This window comes from Eptesicus fuscus, chromosome 8 (assembly GCF_027574615.1).
Source record: "Eptesicus fuscus isolate TK198812 chromosome 8, DD_ASM_mEF_20220401, whole genome shotgun sequence".
Lineage (NCBI taxonomy): Eukaryota > Metazoa > Chordata > Mammalia > Chiroptera > Vespertilionidae > Eptesicus > Eptesicus fuscus.
The window spans coordinates 10719794-10746151 of record NC_072480.1 but is presented as its reverse complement, the minus strand read 5'-3'; the positions used below and the strand labels follow the sequence as shown (position 1 = coordinate 10746151).

General features: G+C 40.5%; 1 protein-coding gene and 1 pseudogene across 1 annotated transcript in view; both read left to right on the top strand.

The window, feature by feature from the left end:
• LHFPL6 (LHFPL tetraspan subfamily member 6) overlaps window positions 1-26358 on the top strand; it is a 275595-nt gene that overhangs the window by 77301 nt on the left and 171936 nt on the right. The gene's annotated exons all lie outside the window — the stretch shown is intronic.
• Window positions 13584-15833, top strand: LOC103295631 (rab-3A-interacting protein-like; annotated as a pseudogene).

Sequence of the window (26358 nt, the reverse complement as noted above, 5' to 3'; positions counted from 1 at the left end):
TGACAAAGGAGGCAAAAACATACAATGGAATAAAGATAGTCTATTCAATAAATGGTGTTGGAAAAATTAGAAAGATTTGATTATTTTGAAGTAAGCTTTTTGTTTTATGAGTAAATTGCTTTTTGTTATTGTTGTGGGTTTGAAAGGAATTAGATAGAACCTGGTTATGTTAGAGTAGTTTAAAAAGTCCAGTTTGAACTCCAAATCCAGTTTTATTTTAACAGCTTTTTATGTACACGAATTGATAAATATAGTTAGCAGTACTATGCTCTTAGCATGTGTAGACATAGTTTTAGGGTTATGTAAAATCTGACTAGTTTTGATAGCATGAAGCAAGATAATTAGAAATAAACCAATGTTTTAAAAATATTTACTTATTTTAAATAGTTTTTTACATGCCATTGCTTTCATTTTCCAAGCAGCAACTTTGCTTATTAATTTATTTTCATATTGACATCAAGTAAGCTTTGATTCTGCTGGATGCTGTATCACGGTCCGGATGCTGCTCATCCTTTTCCAACTTCAGGGAGCATCAGTAAACACACCTGTTCGGGCCTCATATCTGAAGATTCTGATTCATTAAATCACAGGTGGGGTGCCCAAGCATGCATTTTTAAAAAGCTCTCTAGGTGATTCTAATGTATCCCAAAGCTGAGAAACACTATTATAGAAGGACTCAACTAAATACCAGACAGGCGTGACCTTTAGAATTCTCCCATCCCTGAGACTCCTTATAGGTTGGTACAATGTGAGGTATCAGAAAGTTTTAGAAAGATTTAGAAAACTTATGAAAATGAGAAGTTAACAAACAAGATATACATTATAAGAGAATCCTTAGCACTCAGAAAGATTTTCTACAGGCCATTTCAAGTAGAAAGCTCCCATAATACGTTCAAGATATAAGTTGTTTAAAAATACAAAAAGACTGATGCAGTATTTGGAAACACTGCTGGGACTGTAGCCAGAGTGTCCCATAACTCCTGTCTTTTACTAGAAAATAAGTTAGTCAGGACCTGCAATATTGGCTCTTTAACACTTTAAGCATCTTGGAAAACTAACTCTAAGTTGGCATTATTATTATTAACAAGGAAGTTCTAATATAGTTTAATTCAACAAACATGTGATGGGGATTTACTGAGTGAAGTCAAATCATGGAGGACTCTGAATTTTAGTACTCTAAACTTTATTCTGAAAGTAGGCAAATTTAATGAAGCAGAGGAGTGACCTTATTATATTTTTATTTTACAAAAATCACCTGGAAGAAGTGGTGTGCTGAAGGAATTGGAGAAAGGAAAGGATGCCCTGCAGATTGGAAGTCCAGTTAATAGATTATTTTAGCAGTCTGAGCTAAGGACAATGATACAGTCTCACCTAAAGCTGGATGGGTGGAATGGAAGAGGTGGAGAATGTGGGTACAGCAACCACGTAATTTATCCTTCCAATTTGGACACTGAAAGGGAACACTCACTATTAATGATTGCCCCAGGACAACAGGCATCAATTGGAACTGTCCCAGACAAACAGGGACTTATAATGGTATTAGGTGTGGGGAGTATAGAGACAATTTCTAAGGATTTTTTTTAAATGTGGGAAAAGTTGGACAGAAATTTGGATCTGGAAAGTGTCTGGGATGAAGACAAATATTTGGGATCTTCAATATAAATAGTAGTGATAAAGGTGGATGCCTGGTTTACTTGCAGTTATTTCAGATTTTGAATAAAGGGAATCAAGGACGCTGTATCAATTTGTAAACTCAGAGCAAAAACCACTTTTTTCACCTGATCCTTAAAATCTTAAATGCTTAGAGCATGAGCTAGTAGAGCTTCCCTCCCTTCCATCTATGTTCACTGGATTAAAAGGATTAATAAGTGTTATCTTCCTTTATCCTCTTTTTACTTCATTTTTACCCCCTTTCCAATCAGCAAATGTCATTTTAAATATTCTTAAGTACTCAGGAACTAATTATGTAATTTAGAAGCGTAAAGTTCTCATTACCTCCCTAAAGTCTACATTATTTTTCTTTGGAACCCACAGAGCACTTCGTAAAACTTTCCCTGTAACCTAACCATAGCAGGTTTTCTTTAAAGAAATTTCTAGGAAAAGGTATTATTTTTGAATTATGTAGGGAGATAAAAAAAATATTAAACCTCCTTCTCTCCTTAAAACTACATAGCACACTATATTTCCAATATAAAATATTTAAATTGACATTGTGTAGTGTGCTTTACATTAATAGAATACTACACAGGCTGATTTAAGAGACTTTGTATAATATGTTTGACAGCTAAAGTGATACAACCCACTCTTGTGCTGGCACTTTTGACATTTGCTTTGTGTTTTGATTGTCGTCTTTGGAATTGTAAATTACTCTGGAAAGCTCATCACAGAAATTAAATCCAACATCTCATTTTTATCAAGATTTTTGTTTTGTTCAATTTTACTGTTCAGCTAATTGAGGCTTACAGAGGTCAGGTGCCTTGGCCAAAGTGTCTAGCATGTCAATGTCTTAGCTCAGATGAGTTTTCTTTTGGAACCTGATAATTCCTGCTTTATATATTCATCAGTCTGTTCATTAGCATCCGGGTCATCCTTGTTGCTCTCTTAAAGAATGGGCTGGCTGTGTTTAAAGGGTCCTCAACACGAGTGAGACTTTATGGGAAGTCTGCATGTTCATGTGTTATCTTTTATCTGCAAATGATTAACATATAGAGATCAATTATGATAATCTCCAGCATGGTAGATGTGGCTCTCTAAGGATTTGTTACCCAGCAAAATCCAGCTGTGTGCTGTTCAGGCTCAACAGTAGGATGCCTGTGTGGGGTGGGATAATAAGTCATGTGCTGTCTGGTATTTGAAGCTGGCACGGCAGAAGGCAGGATGGCCTGCAAATAAATTACTTCATTTCAGGGGCATGGATCCTTTGCCAGGAGACAAATATTTTGCATTCATTTCCTGGAGGCTGCTGGAAGTGTGGCATAGTTAGATTTTTGTTGCTGCTGCTGGAGGGCTTTGTCTGTCCAGATACCAAATGCGAAGCTCCTGGGAATTCAGCTAGGAGACTATTCCAGAAGGATTAGACTATAGGAATTCGTAATTAGCCTCCACAGTCTTATGCCTTTTAGGATATGCTAGGTTGCAAAGCATTTTGAAAAATTCTTTGGTTGAAATTCAGTTTAAACATATTAGCATGAGTATATAACTTTTGAGGTATGAATTCATATAAAACTTTACTCAAGCTACAGTTTTTTCTCTCCATAGTAATTATTTTAGGAAAGCAAATGTTTTGTATTATTGGTCTCCCCTCTCAGTTTATAATGCTTTTTATGTAAGCAATTCTTCCAATTTGTGTCTCTCCCTTCCCTCATCACCACTCACTTGTGGTGTGGCTAAGAAGACAATACTGATGCACTGAGGGGCAATCTGTGAGCAAGTTAATCACCTGCCTCAGCACAGATAGCTCAGGAGCTGCTTCGCTGTCCTGGAGGACAGAGATAAAATAGAAAGGAAGAAAGATGATTTTTAAAGCAGTGCCTTCAAATGATTATCAGACAAAGGAACGCATTTGGGAAGCTGCTAAGTTGGAAGGAGTTTCCCAGGAAGGAGAAGGCAATAAGGGCAAATGGTAAAAATAAAATGTCAGCCCAGGTACATATTATGTCAATTCAAGTGACTAATGGCCAATTTGGCACATTCCTTTGGATCATGTGCTGTGAAATGCATGACCTTGTTTCCTGATGCTGATTTATAGCTTTGTGTGCGTCAAGTGTTATTTTGCTTTCTGAAAAAATCCTGGACTCTTGATGGAAAAGTAGGGAAAGCCTGAAGTGGCTGCAAAAGTTAAGGTGCATCACTTCCTGAAGGCAATAGGCTCACCCCTGGTTTGGATTGCTTTGTAAGTGGAGCTAACAGGCAGGGACTGTACTGTGTCAGAAAGCCACCAGGTGTAAAACGGAATAAGGTTCTTTGCAGGAGAAGGAGGAAGAGCTGTTAGAAGTGCACCACTCCATTTAAAAGGGATTCTGGTCTCCTCAGGATAAAATGAATAAAGTTCACCAGCAGTGGCTCAGATGGCCCTAAAAGGAATGCATAGGACAGAGGTGGTGGTTATTTGCTGTTTGGTCTATTCCTGCAAAGGCCCAGAAAACTCACATGTTCATCTTACAAGTTCTTTGAGTTTGATTCTAATATGGGGTAATACATGGGGGAGAGGAGTCCCTATCCTTTAGCACGTCACTGTTTTTCCTCTGGTTTTCGGCTGGCTGGAAATAAAACATCTGCATCCATCAGTTGTGTCCTTGGTTGGCTTCTGCAGCTTAGGGACATTACATTCTCTTCTGAGTAAGCGCAGAAATGCATTTACAGTTACGTTGGCGCTTTGCTGCTGGGTTTGAAACTCTGCTGCGTTGGCAAGCCTTCTACCTTTTCCTCTCCCGTCCCTCGGCATTCAGTTAACCTTGACTGAATAACAGTGAGCTACTCAGGTGGGCTTTGTGGCTCGCATTTCTTCGGTAAATGTTATTTTCACATGTAGCATGGTGTTCCTACGTAGATTCTTGTGATTCCTGTTTGTAACTGGATCACAACAATAACCTGCTCTTTAGAGCAGGTACAACTGTGCTGCCAGGGTCTGTGTTTTCAGAAGAGACTCTGACACTTAGAGCTTTGTCACTTGTGGCTCCACCCTTCCTTTCAGTCCATTCACAACCAGGGAAACAAGAGAGAAATGCAAAATGCTGGAGTTTGATAAGATTGTAGACGTCATCTTTCTAATCATCCAGTTCACAGATGAAGGAATGACCCCAGTTACTTTAATTCGGCCAGTTTAAATACCCAGTGCCTGCGCCTGGGCCAGAATGTGGGTCTTCTGGTCCTCAGTCTAAATCATTCTTCTAACCACTCAGCTTCTCACCAAAATGAGGGTAACCACTGGGAGTAGGGGTTACAAAGATTAATTGTTGGATTTCAAGAATCAGGTTGAAAAGAATGGGCTCATCAGGTTTTTTTTAATAGTTCTCAGACTGAGAAAGAGAGGAACATTTCTTGAATATTCCATAAGATCTAAGTGTTAGTTTTTGTACACCTTTTTAATTTTGCTTGGAGAAAGCCGACCTCTGGCACTCATTATCAGTCAGGAGAAACACAGCTGTTACTGGACAAGCCACTAATTTTTCACTTGCCTCAGCTTCCTCGTGTGTAAAATCAGAACAATTGGCCTCATCACCATCAGTAAGAGATGATATGAGCCATCTACTCTGTCCTGAATTTCATCTAGGAGCCCGATCATTCTGGGGATGATCTAAACCAGTGGTTCTCAAAGTGTGGTCCCCACACCAGCATCAGCATCTTCAGGAAATTGTTAGAAATACAAATCCTTGGGGCCCAGCCCTGACCTATTCTGTATCACAAACTCTGGGGTAGAGCTTGGCAAACTGTCTTTTAACGAGTCTTACAAATGATTCTAAAGCATTAGAACCACTTATCTAAACAGTTCTTTCTCACCTTCCTCTAGTATAGATGATAGTCATGAAAGTCACAAAGTTAAAAGGAAACATTTATATGAAGAAAAGACATATTCACAGAACTAATCATCACTTAAACTTCTGTGGCTCTATTCTATGCTTTTATTATTAGCTATAGGGGGGATGGGAATGAGAATCTTTACCAAAATATAATCTCTGCAAGGCAGGGATCAATACCTAGCATGTTCCCTGTTATTTCCCCAGTATCTATCTCAGGCTCTTAGAACATACGTGGGACTTAATATTTCTTGAAGAATGACTTAATTAATATTAAGAATGTTTTGGCACCATAGCATGTGGAAGAAGCATAAAATTGGACAAGGAACAAGTCTAAAGTCCAAGTTTGATCCTCTTTAGATGGGTAAACTTTACTGAGTTGCTTACTCTTTGGGCTGGAGGGCTTTCATCTGTGTAATGACAGAATTGAGCTGCAGTTGCTTTTGGAGGACTCCCACTCTAACACTGAATCTTCTATGAAAGAAGGTAAAAGGGCAAGGTGAATGTAGATAAAATGATAAGCCCATTAAGGAGGTTGATTTTATTAGCCCTTTTCCATGACGTTTCCCATGTCTCCAACAGTTCAAGATCTTCTTTATCTAACATATTAATTGTATTTTTCTCTGTACCTCACCCTGTCCTCCCTCCCCAATTTTTTATGATTACTGGCTCTGACTTAGAAAAAATGGAATATATTCAGATTAAAGCTATTGATATCAGGGTCTAAATTTTACATATTATTTATTCCATAATGTACTAGGACAGTCAGGACCATATAATATACTAGAGGCCCAGTGCATGAAATTCGTGCACTGGGGTGGGGGCGTCCCTCAGCCCAGCCTGCCCCCTCTCACAGTCAGGGAGCCCTCAGGGGATGGCCTAAGCCTCAGTCTGGCCTCCCTCTGCGGAAGGTGACCGGGCTGATCAGGGGAAGGCACCACCCCCATCACTCTGCTGCTGCTGCCACTGCCAGCCACCGCAGCCGCCAAGGTGTTTTCATCAACACGGATTCCAGTCCCTCCACCATGAAAAAAATGACAGCTTTCTTTAGGCATTTTCAAGATGTATCTTTCATAGGATATGACATTTCTTTCTTTCTTTCTTCCTTTCTTTCTTTCTTTCTTTCTTTCTTTCTTTCTTTCTTTCTTTCTTTCTTTCTTTCTTTCTTTCTTTCTTTCCTCACCTGAGGATATGTTTCCATTGATTTTTAGAGAGCATGGAAGAGAGAGGGAAAGACAGAGAGAAACATCAATGTGAAAGGGACACTTTGATTGGTTGCCTCCTGCATGAGCCCTGACCTGGGCCCCAGCCAGGGAGAAGCCTGCAACCTAGGTACATGCTGTTGATCAGAATCAAACCCGGACCCTGCAGTCCACAGGCTGAGGCTCTATCCACTGAGCCAAACCGGCTAGGGCAGGATATGATATTTCTTAGCCCCTCCAGCAGCGGACCTTTGTTTTTTCCTCCAGGTGTGAGGTGGAAAAACCCTAGATCACCTTCTTAGAGTCTTATTACCCAAGTTACCAAGAACACTGCAAGTGGCGGCGTACAGGGAGCTTAGCCAATGAGCGGTCAGAAAAGGTGTTTCCTCTGCAGCTCATGCACAGAGGACCCCCTGGTGTGTGTCCGCTGGGGTGGGGGCATGCTCCGAGCCTTTGCCACAGAGGCTCGGAGCAGGTGCCCCTGTGTGCTGTGTCTCCGCCCTGGCCCGCCCCCAGCCCCAGCCTCCCTGAGGCCGCTGGGGCTGGGGGCGGCACGAAGTCCCCTCCCGCCCATCTGCATGAGCAGCTCCTCCTGAGCCAGTTGTGATGCCTTAAGGCATCCCAGCTAATTTGCATATTACCTCTCTCTCTCTCTCTCTCCTCTATATATATATATATATATATATATATTTATATATATAGATACTCAATAAATACTTCTTGAGTGTGTTTGAAGAAAAGCATTATGTGAATTAACAAGGCTCATATACGTGTTGTGATCATAAAGGCCTGGGTTTAGATATTGTCTTAAAAGGTGTATGACCTTGGACAATAAAATTTATTCTTTCTGAAATTTAGTTTCCTACCTGCAAAGTGGATATAATACTTACTTTATAGAGTTATTATGCAGAGTAAATATGCTAACATGAAAGTTTCTACTACAGTGCCTGGTACATAGTGGGCACTCAATAAAGTACAGTTTACTTTCTTTATTTTTACATTTTCCTATGAACTAGTTTCTAAGCATCTTATAAAACACATATACTTATTTCTTCACTCTCAGATCTTTCTATTTTAAGTAGTTCTAGCCCTTAAGACTTTCAAAGACTATTTTGAGGTATTCAAATAAAGGAGGCCATGGAAGATTTCAAATAGAAATATAACCCAGAAGCAAGACTGAGTATAGAAGATGATACACACTTGGGAATATAAAATCTGGGGGCTGAGAAAACGTTACCTTGATGATTAGAATAAAATAATTGCTTTAGGTAAGAATTCCATGGATGCCATAAGAGGAATTATTCCTTTCTACTTCCAACTGGAAGGTATTTCATTAGTTCTAAAATGATTAAACTTACCCTAGGACAAACACTCTCGCAACCAGTATTTCCAGTCAGTAAAATTTTAAGCTTTTTCACTATTAGACAGCCATTTGAGCTTCTTTTTCTTAAAATTTAATTTATTGGGGTGACATTGGTTAATAAAATTATATGGATTTCAGGTAGACAATTATACAATATGTCATCTGTGTATTTTATTGTGTTTACCACCACAAGTCAAGTCTCCTTCCATCACCATTTATTCCCCCTTGACCCTCTACTACCTCCCCCATCCCTCTTCCCTCTGGCAATCACCATATTGAAGTCTGTGTCCATGAATCTTTCTTTTTTATTTTGCTTAATCCCTTCACCCTTCTAATCCAGCCCTCAATCCTCTCCCCTCTGACAACTGTCAGTCTGTTTTCTCTATCCCTGAGTCTGTTTCCATTTTGTTAGTTTATTTTATTCATTAGATTCCAGGTGTAATTGAAATCATATGGTACTTGTCTTTCTCTGACTGGCTTATTTTAGTTAGCATAATAATCTCCAGGTCCATCCATGTTGTTGAAAAGGGTCATATTTCCTTCTTTTTTACAGCAGTGTAGTATTCCATTGTGTAGATGTACCACAGCTTTTTTACCCATCATCTGCTGATGGGCACATGGGCTGCTTCCAAAGCTTGGGTATTGTAAATAACGCTGCAATGAATGTAGGAGTGCTTGTATTCTTTTGAATTACCATTTTGGGTTTCTTTGGATATATTCTAAGAAATTGAATTGCTGGGTCATAAGGCAGTTCCATTTTTAATTTTTTGAGTTAACTCCATACTGGTTTCCACAGTGGCTGCACCAGTCTGCATTCCCATCAACATTACACAAGGGTTCCCTTTTCTCCACATCCTCGCAGCACATGTTATTTGTTGATTTATTGATGATAGCCATTCTGACAGGGACCTCTGAGCTATTCTAAAGGAAGGAAATAGAATTAGGGGAGGGCAAGGCCAGCAAATGATGAGGATATTTCCTTTCTAATAACACCCAGCACATTTTGGCTATTAGTCTGGATAACTGTGACCTTTCTAGTGGCCAATCAATAGAAGAGAAATGAAAGGCAGAACAATGTAGCACATGACTGAGTGGGCCTTTCCGCCCCTGCCAGCTATCCAAACCTTCCAAGGGGAAGGGATGGTCCATAAAACAAAACTGGCTAGAAGACTGCCTGGATTCTTACTTTATCTCCTTCCAGATTCCAAACATCCCAGGCCCAGTCAAGCTGTTCTGTTTTTAGAATTGAAGAGCAGTCTGAAGATACAGATATTTCCCAAAACAACTTCACAGACTAAAATAAACAAGGGGATAATATTGGCTCAATCATTTTGTGACAGAGAGATGTCTGAGAGAGAAATTTTTGACTTTCATTCTTATATATTTTGGATACTATGAAAGGAAGGAATGAAAGTTATTACTTGATTTTTAGTCAATGAAACAGATGCCACACAAGCAGGGCTGTAGAGTTAGGATGAGATAGGAGATAACATGAAGACTGGTTATTAAGCATGAAGGAGAAGGAAAGGATTGGGAAGTTGTTGAAATCGTAGATAATATTTAAAACTTGAACTGTTCCTTAAAGTTATTACATTTTCAAATAAAATGGCATTTTAACTGCTCATCCCACTTCAGGACCAGAAAATAATAGGTGCTAATGGGTGGTCTCAGGGAATCTTGTGAGCCACTTTTCTGGAGAAGGACACTTTCAGAAAAGCCACAGGCATTGGCTGGGTTGGGTAAAGCAGAAAGTATTGGAAAATACTGAGGGAGTTATAGGCAGTTACAGTGGAGGGTACAGGAAGGGACCTTATGTCATTGTTATCATCAAAAAGCATTTCTCACAGACAGCACTACACCTATTTTTGTCCCATGAGGTAGATACCTAACAGCAGGCAAAATCTTACACTATGGAAAAATAGATAGCAAATCTGCCTTTTCAGTACAGTACTCTACTCTTATCAACAAGACCCCCTGTGGATGCCTGAAACACTGGGGAGTACTGAACCCTATATATAATGATTTTATATGTACCTACCTATGATAAAGTTTAATTTCTTAATTAGGCATGGTAATAAATTAACAACAATAACTAGTTATAAAATAGAACAATTATAACAATATACTGCAATAAAAGTTATGGGAATGTGGTTTCTCTCTCCTGCCACCCCTCCCCTCTCTCTGATAACTGATTTGATAACTGAGATGGTTACTAAGTAACTAATGGGCAGAGAGTATATGCAGAGTAGAGAGGCCGGACAAAGAGATGATTCACATTTCAGGTAGGTGGGACAGAGTGCAATGGTGTGAGATTTCATCACGATACTCAGAATAGTGCATAATTTAAAACCATGAATTGTTTATTTCTGGAATTCTCTATTTAACTAGAGGCCCAATGCATGAAATTCGTGCAAGGGGCTTGGCCCTCGCAGCCCCTGGCTTCGTCTGGAAGGATGTCTGGAAGGTCGTTTGGCTGTCTGGTCTAATAAGCATATTATGCTTTTATTATAGATACATTTGGACTGTTGACTACTGATAATTGAAACCACAGAAAGTGAAACCATGGAAAAGGGGGAATGGCTGTAAAACTCTTGATCCAGATCAAACTAGACTTTAAACTGATAATTCATTCTAAAATATTACTAAAGTTCAGAGAAAAAAAGTATTTTTTTATTTTCTTCCTAACCTTTGTCCTTTCTTTAAAAGTGTCTGGAATTTTTCACAGAAGGAAAACAATATGGCTTGAGGTTATTCATTTTTCATAAATCAAAATTTCAGTAATTATTCATAAAGTCAGGCTAGTTGTACTAAACAGTTCAGTCTCTGCTCCTTCCATCAAGGGTGGTGTGTTTTTTTTTAACCAACCTTAATCAATTGATAGAGGATAGGAACAAACATTAAAGCCTGTGGGAAATGGGAGGAAATACGTTAAGTATATGTTTCATGCATTACAGTTTATTTTTATTTGTAAATTTTCAATCAAGAATGATGATGCATTATTTTAAAAAATAAACAAATTTGGTAAGATATTAAGATTTGATAATTTGGGAAGTGGATATAGAAATGCTAATTATATAAATTCATGACTTTCTGCATATTTGAAATAATTTGTTATAGCAGGGAATGAATATACTACACTTACATAAAGCTACCCATAGTAATCTTAGTAAATGTTAAACTCAGCTTGTTACTCGAACCTGATACAGTAAACCCTCAATTTTGCAGACCTTGATTTAGTGGACTTTGGATTTAATGGACAAAATTTCCAGTCTATATGTCATATGTGAAAATGAACACCCTGTTAATTTTAAAATGCTTTTAACCAAGATTTGCTTATTATTAAATTAACAGGTTATTTTTTAAAATTAACTCACTGTTATTTCTAACAAATTTTAGCAAAAAGGCCATATATTGGAAAAAACACTGTAGTTTATTTATTTATCATGGGTAGTATTGTGAAAAATGCTCACCTGTCAGAATTAAAATAATGGACTCAGAGACAGAAGTATGGCAAAAATGAGACTTTTAATATGTTCTTGCAAGAGCAGGTGTGGGTCAGGTTGAACAGGCGCACAGAGTAGTGATCACAGGCTATTTATCCCTAAGGTAGGGGCGCGAGTCCCTCCTCTGGTTCCTCATTGGCTGAGTGCTCTGGGGTTAATAGTTTTCCTCATACGTTGCCTAGGTCTTATTGTCTCCCATTGGGCCATTAAAAAAAAATGGGCTGAGGTTTTTTCTAGTTGTCTCCACCTCCCCCTGTCTAGTTGAGGCCAGTGGGAAGAGTCTTGTCCTGGGCGCCTGGGGTTTTCCACCGTGATGCTGGCTCACCTACACCGTTCTTTGTTCTTATATCCTCTTCCCTCCTCCCTTCATCCTGTTTGCCCTGGGGAAATTCAGTAACCGTTTCCATTAAAAGTTGACTATGCTGGAGATGGATCACAGAGGCCCACTTCCTACAGTATGTATAAATATTACATATCTACAACTATAGTCTACATATTTAAATCTCAGAGTCACGACTCATAAACAATGTTCCATGAATGATTAGCATGTGATCACACCAAATTGCGCCCAGCAGTTGGTTCTGTTGTCACGTGGCATGACTTTCTGTAGCAGTTTTAACTCATGCCAGCTGATGTTCTGATGTACACTAAGCCACACCCCAGCCATGTGCATTTGTTTACTTGTGGTGATGTGAATTCACATATTTACTAGACCTATTCAGTATAAATTTAAAATTTACTGTAATGCATATAGAAAACTTGTCTGAATTTAAACTTTTCATACGTACTTAATTTTAGTTATACAAACAGGTCTGCAGAAGTAAAAACAGGTAAACTAATGCATTTGTCAATTTTTTAACATATACATTTGGAAAACCTACTTTATTATATAATGGGCTTTCAGCTTCAATGGACACCCCCTCACCCGAATTAGTCCATTTATCAAGGTTTTGCTGTATTGTTCTCTTGAAGCTATAGCTTCCATGTTAAAGGGTTTTTTGTTTTGTTTTAACATATTTTATTGATTTTTTACAGAGAGGAAGGGAGAGATAGATAGATAGATAGATAGATAGATAGATAGATAGAAACATTGAGAGAGAAAATCGATCAGCTGCCTCCTGCACACCTCCCACTGGGGATGTGCCCGCCACCAAGGTACATGCCCTTGACCAGAACCTGGGACCCTTGAGTCCGCAGGCCGATGCTCTATCCCTGAGCCAAACCAGCTAGGGCTAAAAGGTTTTTTAATATACTGTACTTTACAATTCAGGGGTTTCAGTTCCTGTGTGAACCCTAGGAGCAGCCTGGCCTTCGAGGCCCTGGCTGACACAGACTGCCCAGACACAGGAAGTCAACCAGGTGGCCAGCTCATGGACGCTGACCCTGAGAATCCATACACGGACCCGCAGTGACACTCCCTGCATGTCCACAGCCCCTTCCCCTGATCTCCTTGTTTTGCTTTCCCTCGCCCTCATAAAAACCTCTGTCTGCACTGCGATCTGGAGATGGGTTTTGAGGACTGGAAAAAACCCCCATCTTCTCAAGATGTGGACACTTGAATAAACCTCTTTCCTTTTTTACCAACACCTGTGTCAGGAGTTTGGCTTCCATGAGGGCAGGTAAGCGAACCTGGGTTCGGTAACATTATGAGAAATATTTAAAAAATAATAATCAAGTATACCAGTAATTTAATTTCAGGTTTAAATTATATATTTCAAATTGCAGTCATTCTCTTTGACTATTTTGTTTGTTTGTTTGTTTTACTTTGTTTTGCTTAACTTTTCCTCCCAAAATTATCCATTTCCATTTCTGTAAAGAATACTTATTTTCCACTAATTCCTATGACTCCTAACTTGTTACATTTTCCTCAGTCTGTCCTTTTCCTTCTTTTTTTCTGAAAAGATGCATGCTGATCTCTTGATTAACATAGGGTTTGGTGAAGAATTTAAGTTACAGATCCAGTGATTTCAGACCTATGTAAAAAATACAATATCCCAGAATGAGCCCTACCCCAGTGGTATGCCAGCTGTCCTCCCTGCAGTTCCAGTGGCTCTGTGTGGCTCTGGGAGCCTCTCTGAGTGTAGGCAGTGGCCTCTGTGGGTTGATCAGGGCAACTTAGGATGAGACTTTTGCTGTGGCTAATGGCCTCTTAGAAGGCTTCCCTGAAGTAAACCATGCTTCACCTACTTCTCCAGACCTTCTTGGCATGTATGGCCTGACAACTCAAGAGCAGACTACTTCACCAGCATCCATGTTACAGATCCAGCACTTTGTTCTGATACTTTGGAGTATCAGCTAGGTTAACTAAATTAACTACCAGAAAGGACAACCGTATTGCATACAGGGAGTTTTTGCAGGGTGCTTCTATAACAGAAGCTTGTGATGACAATGATAATATTTTCTGGTTGAGTACCAATAGTCTGTCCCTGTTTACGAAGCCCATCTGTTTGGAAGTCAGAGAAAAGGGCTATGAAAGATTAAAAGAAAAACTTGCAAAATCTCAGAGGGAACTGAAGTTAAAAGATGAAGAGTGTGAGAGGCTTTCTAAAGTATGAGGTCAATTTAAACAGGAATTGGAGAAACTCACAGCTACTCTATTTAAGGAAGCTCATAAGATGGTGAGAAAAGCAACTGTCAAGCAGGCAAAAGCAGAACAACAGCTAAAAGAAGCACAAGGGAAAACTGAAGTACTTCATGCTGAGTAGCTGCTTTGTCCAGTTCTTTTATTGTCCAGTTCTCCATCATCACCTACCAAGAGCCTTTGCCAGATGAAAAGACACCTTTTAAAAAGAGGCATACAAAAAATAAATAAATAAATAAAAAATAAAATAAAAAGGGGCATACAAGAAATAAAAATACAGGCAGTGCTATGAGTGGCAGTCCTCAGGACCTCAATGTAATGTAGCTGTGGATGAAAAGGGTCCACATTCTAACCTGACAAGTTCAGGAAAGGCCTGTGTGGCTGCCTTGTAAACTCATAGACCTAAAGTAACCACAAAGGATGGTATGAAATGAAAACTTTTTAGCTAAAAGCAGTTTATGGTGGGTAGTCATGTCCTAGGCTGGCATCTTCCTTGACAAAGGTCAATCTGTCTGTTGTCTTTTTGCATCTATGATAACGATAACATACCTTTGGAATGCCAAAGTAATTTTCCTTTTACCAGACCCCTCAAACCACAGGCACAGCTCTGCGGAGACCACAAATCCCCTCATTGTTATTGAGTTAATTATTGATTGTTAACGATCCTGCACCCACCTATATAAAAGAAGTATGAGCCTATCATTTTACTTTTTATCCAATCCCAGAGATTTCCCCCCTTTCCTTTCTACCACCTCCCTAATCTATCAATCACCAATGGATTTCATGTAACCCACATACATCTCCCCTTTTGATTGTAATGTATAAAATAAGGTGCAAAACTGCCATTCTCCAGAGCATTATCTCAAGCCTTTAAGATTTTTGCTTCCCGGCAATTGTCAACAGTTTGGCTCAAACACAAAAATTCTTCACAGGTTTGAATATTTCTTACGTTGACACAGCCAATTGTGAAAGAATGCAAAGAGACTAATTTATCTCTGTATAATGAATTCAGATCTTGGCAGGATGTGCCCACAATAGACAGAACCTGTCCTTTCTTGGACAAAATCTATCGGAAAGATACCTTCCCATGTTTAACATTATCAAAAAGTGAATTGGCTTCAGCGGTTTTGGGGGCTGTGGAAACAACACTCTAAGTATTAAAGCAGTGGGATTGCAACCTATTGGATTTGTGAAGGCTTCTATAGTCGAATGTGGAGGACCAAAAAAAAAAAAAAAAGTGCTCTCACTGGCAGAGTAAGTCCTGTAAACACAGAATTAAATTAGGAGACTCAAACAACTATTATCATGTTTCTCCTTTTTGTAGATACAGGATCATTTCTGTATGTAACTTTTTTACATACATTTGATATATCCAGCAGGAACTTGTGAAACAGCAGGCTGTTAATCACATGTTTTGGAAAGTTGCACAGTTGAGAAAAGAGATGTCACTGGCTAAGCTGGGATGTCTGAAAAAGGAACTCTGATCCTCTGCCTGGGACCATGCATGAACCTCCCCAGTACCTGGAAAATGGGCTGAATATTTTTATGGCTACTTGATATTTATTTCCAAGGTGTGGGCCCAAGACATTTTCCCTCTTCTGCAAATTATACCAAGAAATACTGTGAGTTTTTAAAAACTGACCTATGCTGTGTTTGCTTATTCTTTAGTTGCACACACACACACACACACACACACACAAATTACAGCTGTACTAGTGATTGTAATTTATAGTTGCAAAAAAAAAAAGATAATAAATAAATATTAGATTGAAAAAATACAACTTTCCAGGCACCCACCATTCCCACCTCTGAATGCTAAAAGTAAATTCCTAGAGCAGCAAGAGAAACAAATGAGTCTGGATTTTTAGTTTCTAGTGATTTACTCCTAGAAAGAGACAAAGGCTTGCTTTTCCAGTGGATACAGACATCTTCACCCTAGTTTACCCCAGGGCAAAAGTAGCCCTTCTGGAAAACAGTGTCATGTTTTATAATTCAGAGAAAAAAAAGTTAAAGGTAAAGAAAAGTTGAGGAATGTTACTTAACCAAGAGGGCTCAAAATGTATTATTTGATAGACTTAACTCTGCCTTTAATGAGTGATGCTATCTTTAGTTTTTCAATCTCTGGTAAGGTGCCTTGACAGTATAGAACTCCAGAACAACACACGTTTACTCTGCTACCTTCACTGTTACCGTCTGCTGAGAAATCAACCATCAGCAAATGGGCAACTGGGTGGGGCTTCAGCCTTCCACTAGGATTCTCTTTGAGCACAGTGAATTCCCCTCACAGGGACTGTCTATTTCTTGTAACTTGTTAGTTACTCTAATAGTGTTTGGTTTGTGCTAGTCACCATCTTTATTTTAAAATCTCTTGCCTTGGCTGGTGTTTCTCAATGTTTAGAGCATTGGCCCTTGACCAAAGGGTCAAGGGCTTGACCTAGTCAAGGGCACATACCTGGGTTGTAGGCTTGATCCTGCCCTGATCCGGGTGTGTCTGGGAGACAACCAATTGATGTGTCTCTCTGACATCAATGTCTCTCTCTCTCTCTCTCTCTCTCTCTCTCTCTCTCTCTCTCTCTCTCTCTCTCATCTTTCTTTCTCCCCCCCTTCCCTTCTACCCTTCCCTTCTCTCTAAAAATCAATGGGAAAAATATCCTTGGGTGAGTATTAACAACAAAAAATCTCTTATTAATTGATCATGGCATGCCTAAAAAATACACCCATTGATAATATTGGAATAAGAGGGATGCTTTAAATTAGTCAAAACCCAGCTGGTGTGGCTCAGAGGTTCTGTGTCAACCTATGAACCAGGAGGTCACGGTTCAATTCCAGGTCGGGGCACATGCCTGGGTTGTAGACTCGATACTCAGTGGAGGCGTGCATGAGGCAGTCAATCAATGATTCTCTCTTATCATTGATATTTCTATCTCTTTTCCTCTCCTTTCCTCTCTCAAATCAATAAAAATATATTAAAAAATAAAGTTAAAAAGTAAAAGTATAAGCCCTCCATTAAAAAATAGTCAAAAAAATTTAAGTTACAATTAAATATAGAATAGTAAAATAAAAAATAATCAAATAAAAATATATAGTTCATAATTTACACCACTTTCATAATTAACTGCAAACATATTATATTACAAAATGTAAACCCCAAACTATAAAACCTCTAGGAGAAAACACAGGAAGAAATATTTTTTACCTTGTGTTAGGCTAAGATTTCTTAGATACAATATCAAAAGCGTGGTCCATAATGAAAAAAATGACTAAATCTAACTTTGTCAAAAATAAGAATGTAGTTCTTTGAAAATCACTGGGAGAAAATTTTTGCAAATTCATATCCAGTAAAAGACTTGTATCCAAAATATCTAAAAACATTTAAAACTCAACAAGAAAACAAAAAATGCAATTAAAAATATTGAACAAAGAAGATATAAGATGGCAAATACCTATATGAAAAGATTTTAAACCTCATTTGTCATTAAGGAAATGTAAATTAAAGCCACAATGAGATATCATTTAGCACCTGTCAGAATGATCAAAGTTAAAAAGACTTACCATGCTCAGTATTAGTGAGGCTGTGGAAGAACTGAACTTTCACACACTGCTGTGGCAATGTGAAATGGTAGAACCACTTTGGAAAACAACTTGGCAGCTTCTTAAAAATGTTAAACTTACACACACCCGATTATCCAACCATTCCACTCCTAGGTGTTTACCAAAGAGAACTGAGTACATATATTCTTACAAAGATTTCTATATGACCGTAGTTGCTGTATTTGTATTAGCCCCAAACTGGAAACAATCTGAATGTTCATCAACAGTGAATATTTTTTTAAAAATTGTGGTATATCCATACACTGGAATATATGTAGCAATAAAAAAAGGAATGAATTCAAATTCAAACCAATCTATAATGAAAGAAAGCAGATTAGTGATTTCCTGGGATGGGAGAGTATGGAATGGGAGTAGGGAGGAATTACAGAGGGTCAGGAAGAAAACATGGATAATGGATATGTTTATTATCTAAATCATGGTGATGTTTTTACTGTTATATACACATCAAAATTTATCAAGTTGTACACTTTAAGTAAGTTCAACTTATTATATGTCAATTAAACCTCAGTAAAGCTGTTAAAAAGAAAGGAAAGGGAAAGGAAGGGCAAATGGGAAAGAAGGAAGGGAGGAAGGGAGGGAGGGAGAAGAGAGAGAGAGAGAGAGAGAGAGAGAGAGAGAGAAGAAAAGGAAGGAAGGAAGGAAGGAAGGAAGGAAGGAAGGAAGGAAGGAAGGAAGGAAGGAAGGAAGGAAGAGAGAAGAGGAAGGAGGGAGGGAAGAAGAAAAGGCCTGGATTTAAAGTCAGGGACCTGGGTTGGGATCTTGAATCTGTCATTTATTTGCTGTAGAGCAAATTGCATTCTTTGAGCCTCGGTTTTTTCTATAAAATGAGGTTAATGATACCCATTTCATACACAGATAATGTATATACAGTATTTTGCAATATGCAGAATGTTCAATAAATATTAGGCATTATTATGAATCCTGTTTTTAATATTTATCAAGCAGATGAAAGTTGCAGCAATTTGAGGCATTTCCCACCCACATTGGCTGGAAATGTCTGGAGTCCTTTGGGGTGAGAGGGATGTTAAAGTGGGTGTGGGGAGCCGAGAAGAAGCAGGGATGTTCGTCTTTTGCTGTGAGATGGAAAATAATACCTGAAACGTGTTAGACCGCTCATCACACAGGAAATGTATTGCTGCTGCCCTTCTGTTTGGGGTCTTCAGGTCCCAGCATACAATGCTCCAATTTAATTAGGCCAAAAGGCACTGCTAATGTGGATGTGCAGTTTCTTTGGGCTAACCCAGTAGAGAGGAACTGAAGCAGAAATGGGCAATAAATTCTTAATGCAATGCACACATTATGCGTCATGTTATTTGTAAACAAAAGGCATACCATGTATTTTCTCTGTAAGCTAAAATACATTTATTTATACTTACTAAATGGTGGCCAACTATTGCTTGGATGACATAAAAAGCTTTTATAAACATAAAAATGTTTATAAAGAAATTGTTTAGAAACATGCATATACTGTTTGTAAAAATGCAGTTTCTCTTTCCATTAAACATCTACTCCTTGGATAGCACCAAGTGTGGAAGTAGATGCAAAGCACTAAGCCATTTAAAATCTAAATGAGACTTTAATAAGGGAATGTCATGTTTCATTTTAAAGATTCTCGTCACCTCCTTTTCTTAAGCTGTCAAGTGAAAGAAAAGGCGGCTTTATAACTACAAGGCTGCCTCAGCTTCAGATTACATGTGAGATCTCACATTTTTTCCTCACACCTTTCTCTCCCTTCCTCCCACTCCATCCCTATCCCACCTCCTTCCCTCTCTGCCATCCAACCCTCCCCCACCCCAGCTTTCTGCCTTACACTTCCTTCTTACGCAGCTGACAGAATGATGGAGTTTTGCTGATTAAGTTGCTGAAAGATGGTAGCCCTTATTAATTTAGGGGGTGTCAGGCAAAAAATAAAATAAAATAAATGACAAGAGTGAAAAAATGTTTCTTACTCTGGATCATCATCCTAGCCTGTCTGGGTAGAAAAATAGGTGATTTTGGGTTCCACTCCTTGGCAGAGTGTGAAATCAAGTGGAACTTAACTTTGTCAGACACTCACTGTCTTCCATTCCACACTCCCACTGCTGTTCTCGTAACCCTGAGGGCTTTGCTCACGTTTGCTCATAGTGAGCAAAGAATCCCACTGAACATTAGGATTCTCCCCCTTGTTAAAAACTTAGCAAAGGTATTAGCAGAAGTAACAACAGGTCTTCTTTCAGATATATTTTATAGTAGCCTCTTTTTTTTTCTTTTTTTTTAATATATTTTATTGATTTTTTACAGAGAGGAAGAGAGAGGGATAGAGAGTTAGAAACATCGATGAGAGAGAAACATCAATCAGCTGCCTCTTGCACACCCCCTACTGGGGATGTGCCCGCAACTAAGGTACATGCCCTTGACCGGAATCGAACCTGGGACCCTTGAGTCCGCAGGCCGACGCTCTATCCACTGAGCCAAACCAGTTTCGGCAGCCTCTTTTTTTTTCTAATCACAACTATTAACTGCACTGTTGGTCACAAAATAGGAATAAGCCCAGGAAGCCAGTGCTGAATATTGGAAACTATCACATGGTTCCTGAGAGAGTTGTAACGAAGATAGTGTGGAAGATAATGGTGCAGTATGAAGCTGTTATTTTCATTCTATTTCCGGCAGTGATATACTTGGTGTTATTTTGTTTGTAAGAGATGGTTCTTACAGGGTCACCTGCATGACAAGGTGGCTAGTTTTGATTGTAGGCTTGATCTGAGTTTCGTGGTAAAGGACACAGAGAGGGATGTGTCACAGATCCTTTACAATGACTGGTGACGTCTGAAGAAATTTTGAATAATTCTTTTGTGATAGAAGGTAATGCATCACTGAATAGATAATAATATTTTGTGTATACTGTAAACAAAATATTAGTTAGACAGTACACTCTAACATTGGAAACCTGTGCAGAGAATGAACCTGTTAATAAGAAGGAAGTAAAGAGAATCACACATTGTTGAGTCTAGTACATTGAGGCTGTTTGTTTCACCAGGAAGCTGCAGCTTCACAACCCTCCCTTCCCCCATGTAGGGAGCAGCCTACCCTCCCACACAGGATTGGAGGGGGAAAGAGGGACTGGGGAGAGGTAAACACATGGGAACTAGTAGTCAAAATGGTGCAGGGGGAGGTGCTTGACGATAGAGGCCTGTCAGTCTAACCTAGGAAACGGATCATGGACTAGGGCTGGACCCATCAGAAGCCCGAGAAAGCCTGGGAAGTTGACTGCTTATTGGGACAGATCTCAAGGGCTGCAAAGGACTAAGCTTTAATATGAAACAGAAACTGTGGACCCTGGTCTTTGTCTTGGCCTTGATGAAGGTAAGGTTGGACTTTTTTCATAGCAGGATGGACGAAGATGGGGCATTGGGAACCCAGGAGGGGAACTCCTTTGATTTTGCATCACAGTTAAATCACCTTGCCACACCACAATCTCCCGTGCCTAGGTCCCTGAAATGCTTTTCTCACAATCCCATGGAAGAGCCCAATTTCCACCAACAGCAACCCTAATGGGAAGAGTTCCTTCTTCAGATTTGGAAGGAACTAAGGAAGTTGTTTATTCTCTACCTGACACATTAATCCTTCCACAGCACCCACAAACCTCTGTTAGAATATATTCAGTGAGCCCAGCCAGCATGGCTCAGTGGTTGAGCATCGACCTGTGAACCAGGAGGTCACAGTTCCATTCTGGTCAGGGCACATGCCTGGGTTGTGGGCTAGATCCCCAGTGTGGGGTGTGTAGGAGGCAGCCAATCAATGATTTTTTTTCACATGGATCTCTCTCTCCTCTCCGATCTCTTTCTCCTCTCCCTTCCTCTCTGGAAAAGGACAACAAAAAGAATATATTCAGTGATAGGGAGCTCACTACCCCAGTGTTACTGAATAATTCCATTAGTTGGTCTTTTAGGCGAAATCAACCTTTCACAGTTTGAACCAATTAATCAAACTCTGCATTCTGGAGCCGGAGAATAAATCAAGTCCTTCTTTTGCCTGAGAGCCTTCAAGTTTTGTGGACAGCTCTTATATCTATACTAATTCTTTCATTCACCAAGTAAAGAAATTCCTCACTTCTTTAAGTAGTTTCTCTCTCAATCTCCCTAAGGGTCTTGCACAATTCCTTATATGTATACTAGAGGCCTGGTGCATGAAATTCATGCACGGGGTGGGGGTGTGTCCCTCAGCCCAGCCTTGCACCCTCTCCAATCTGGGACCCCTAGAGGGATGTCCGACTGTCCGTTTAGGCCCCATCCTGATAGGCCCAATCCTCGAGGGATGTCCGACTGTCCGTTTAAACGGACAGTCAGACATCCCTCTCACAATCCAGGACTGCTGGCTCCCAACTGCTCGCCTGCCTGCCTTCCTGATTGCCCCTAACCACTTCTGCCTGCCAACCTGATCACCCCTTAACCACTCCCCTGCCAGCCTGATTGCCCCTAACTGCCCTCCCATGCAAACCTGGTCCCCCCAACTGCCCTTCTCTGCAGGCCTGGTCACCCCCAACTGCCCTCCTCTGCTGGCCTGGTCACCCCCAACTGCCCTCCCCTGCAGGCCTGGTCCCTCCCAACTGCCCTCCCCTGCTGGCCTGATCGCCCTCAACTGCCCTCCCTTGCAGGCCTGATCACCCCCTAACTGCCCTCCCCTGCTGGCCATCTTGTCGCAGCCATCTTGTGTCCACATGGGGCAGCCATCTTTGAGCACATGGGGCAGCCATCTTGTGTGTTGGAGTGACAGTCAATTTGCATATTACTCTTTTATTAGATAGAATACATAGTAGGCTTTTAGGAAATGTTTGACTTGACACAAGTCTGCCTACTGACAATTGTATTCCACTCAGATTCCATTCTATATAATGTGGAAATAGCAGTGATTACTAGCATGTTTTTTAAAAATTTATTTTAGAGAGAAAGGGAGAGATAGAGAGAGAGAAAGAGAGAGAGAGAGACATCAATTGACTGCCTCTTGCATGCCCCCACTGGGGATGGAGCCCACCACCCAGGCATGTGCCCTGACTGGGACCATGACCTCCTGGTTCAAGGTCAGCTCAACCACTGAACCACTGAGCAACACTAGCTGGGCACTAGCATGTTTGCTGTTGATAACATCTTTATGTGGTTGACCACAAACCATTAATTTAACCTCATGTTACCTCCTAGATTGGTTGACTGGTCCTCCCTCAGGTGGATGATGTTCTTCTCTCCCTTTTTAATTTACACCAGTGCCCAGAAAAAAAAAAAAATGTTTAGGGGTAAAAAAAAAAAAAAGGCATGTCTGTGTAAACCTAAAAAAAAAGGACATGCCTATGTAAATCTTAAATGAAATATCTAGGAAGAAATCCTGAGCTTTGAGGAAAATATAAGTTCTTTTATTCTCCCTAGTTGATGAGAAAAAGTGGAAATCTTAGTTATAGTTAAACTAGAGGCCCGGTGCATGAAATTTGTACATTGGGGGGGGGGGGGGACCCCTGAGACTGGCCTGCACCCTCTCCAATCTGAGACCCCTCGGGAAATGTCCGACTGCCTCTCGAAATCCGGGACCGCTGGCTCCTGACCACTTGCCTACCTGCCTGCCTGATCGCCCCTAACCACCTCTGCCTGCCTGCCTAATCACCCCTAATTGCTCCCCTGCTGGCCTGATCACCCCTAACCATTTCTGCCTTGCCCCATACCCAGGACCCAGGCTTCCCTCCCTCTGACCGGCCGCAGGCACCCAGGACCCAGCACCTGGGCTGGCTTTGCCCGGGCCAGCTGCAGCCGCAAGGGACTGTGGGCGGGTGGCTTCGCCTGGGCCACAGCCACAGGCACCCAGGACCACAAGGCAAGTGGTTTGTCCCTCTCCTAGACCCCGGCCTGGCTGGTCCCCATTCCTCTCTCGCAAGCTCATTTGTGCCTGGCTGGTCCCCATTCCTCTCTTCCCAGTGTTGAGTGTCTGAGCCATTATGGTGTGACAGCGTGAGGATGTGATGACCATTTGCATATTAGCTCTTTATTATATAGGATTAATTTAAATTAATTCATTTATATTTTAGCCAGTTTATTTCTATTTATTTTAGGGAGGTGATGCACATTGAATATGAAACTGTATTTTTCTTTTAGCTTTTGGTTACATATATGAAAGCAGATAAGGATGTAAAATAATGTACTTATTGCTGAGTATGTTTTAAGTATTAGAATTAGGAATATGATGTTTTGGGATGAATTATATTCCCTCAAATTCATATGTTGAAGCCCTAACCCCTAGTACCTCCGAATATGACCTGGAGATAGGCTCTTTAAAGAGATAATCAAGTTAAAATGAGGATATGAGACTGGCCCTAATCCAATATGAATGGTGTTCTTATAAGGAATTAGGAGACAGGCATAAACAGAGGGAAGACCATGTAAAGACCAAGGGAGAAGAAAGCCATCTATAAGCCAAGGAGAAAGGCTTCTGAGGAAACCAAACCTGCCAATACCTTGATGTCAGACTTCTAGCCTCCAGAACTGGGAGAAAATAAATTCATGTTTTTTAAGTTACCCAGTCTGTGGTGCTTCTTTTTTTTTTTTAATTTTTAAATTTATTTATTGATTAAGGTGTCACATATTTGTCCTCATCCCCCCATTCCCATCCCCACCCCTCCCTACGGATGCCCCCACCCCACTGTTGTCCCCAACCATTGGTTAGGCTTGTATGCATGCACACAAGTCCTTTGGTTGATCTCTCCCCCCTACCCCCACCCTCCCCTACCCTCCCTCTGAGGCCCGACAGTCCGATCGATGCCTCCTTGTTTCTGGGTCTGTTCTTGTTCATCAGTCTATGTTGTTCATCATTTCTCCTAGATGAGTGAGATCATATGTTACTAGAAATATACTTATAAGAACCGAATGTGAGACGAGCAATAATAGTTATGCTGACAGGCAAATGAATCAGTCTGTAGTGAGTTTCTTTCTGGACCAACAGTTCTTTTGAGACCCGATTTCAATGTCCACCAGTTCCTTATGTGTACATATTGGCACTGACTTTTCAGCTCTGGATGGTGGACAAATGGTGGTAATGCAGGTCCGACTCCCTCTGGTTTGGTCTCGCCCGGGCCCAGGGGCGCAGCTTCACCCGGACTCAGGGGCGCATGGCATCACCTGGACCTGGGACCCAGTATCACCCGGGCCCCGGGGCGCGTGGCCTCACCCAGACCCAGGGGTGCGTGGCCTCACCCGGTCCCGGGATCCAGCCTCACCTGGACCCAGGTGCGTGTGCCCTCACCCGGACCCAGGGGTGCGTGGCCTCTCCTGGACCCAGGGGCGCGGCCTCACCTGGACCTGGGACCCAGCCTCACCCAGATCCAGGGGCGCACGGCCTCACCCGGACCCAGGATCCAGCTACACCCGGACCAAGGGCGCGTGGCCTCACCTGGACCCAGGGGCGCGTGGCCTCTCCCGGACCCAGGGGCGTGGCCTCACCCGGACCCGGGACCCAGCCTCACCCGGATCCAGGGGCGCATGGCCTCACCCGGACCCGGGATCCAGCTTTGTGGTGCTTCTTTATGGTAGCCCTAGAAAACTAACATAGTAGGGAAAGGCTTACAGTGTACATTCTGAAGCATGAAGCCAAACCAAGATGAAAGGATATTTAAGATCCCATAAGATATAACTACAAATAATTGGTTATAATATTGGGTCTATTAATGTTGTTCATCTGAATTTATTCATATAAAATAAACCAGTACTTTCATTTGAACAGTTTTGAAAGGAAATCACAAAACATGTTGGTTAAACTATAACATTATTTAAAACATTATTCTTTGCTGTAACTAAATTAATATAATTTGAAACATGTTAGTATTCCTTTTGATGACTCACCCATGCATTGTTTAGTATACTCATGTATTTATTACAACTTTGCTGTGTAACCTCAAAGCTAAATTAGAATTTTGGCAAAGGAATTATATGCCCAAACTTCTAATTTTATCATCTTTCTCATTTGTACAGGCCTATTACAGTTGTTAACCTTTGGAGGAAGCTCTTTGTATTTGACTGATCAAATGGCACATTGTGAGAAATTGGTCTGATGACATAAATGGGCATCCACCAAGTTATTGTCAAACAAGCAGCAGAATTTTAATTGTGTCAGTGCTTTTCACTAATCAAGTAGTGAGTTGCTGCCAACACTTTAATAGAATAGACTAGAATTGGATTGACCTAATAAAGAATATTGACATAGTAAAGTTAAGTATTGTTGGATGAAGTTTTGTTCCAATTACATTAATTAATTAATTTGACATGCATTTATTGATATGCCTGGTACTGTTCTAGATGCTTGGGAAAGACACATCAGCAGACAAACAAACAAAGATCCCTGACCTCATGGTGCTTACTCTGTAGCAGGAGAAGAGGCTAATAATAAGCATGATAAATAAATTAAATGGCATGTTAGAAGGGTAGTAAAGGGTATTAGGAATTAAAGGAGTGGGGTAAGGTTGAAGTTTTAAACAGGATGATCAGGGCAGACTTTATTGAGCTGCTGCTAAGCAGACATATAGGAGGTGAGGGAGTTGGCCATGTGGATATTTAAGGGAAGATTGTGCTAG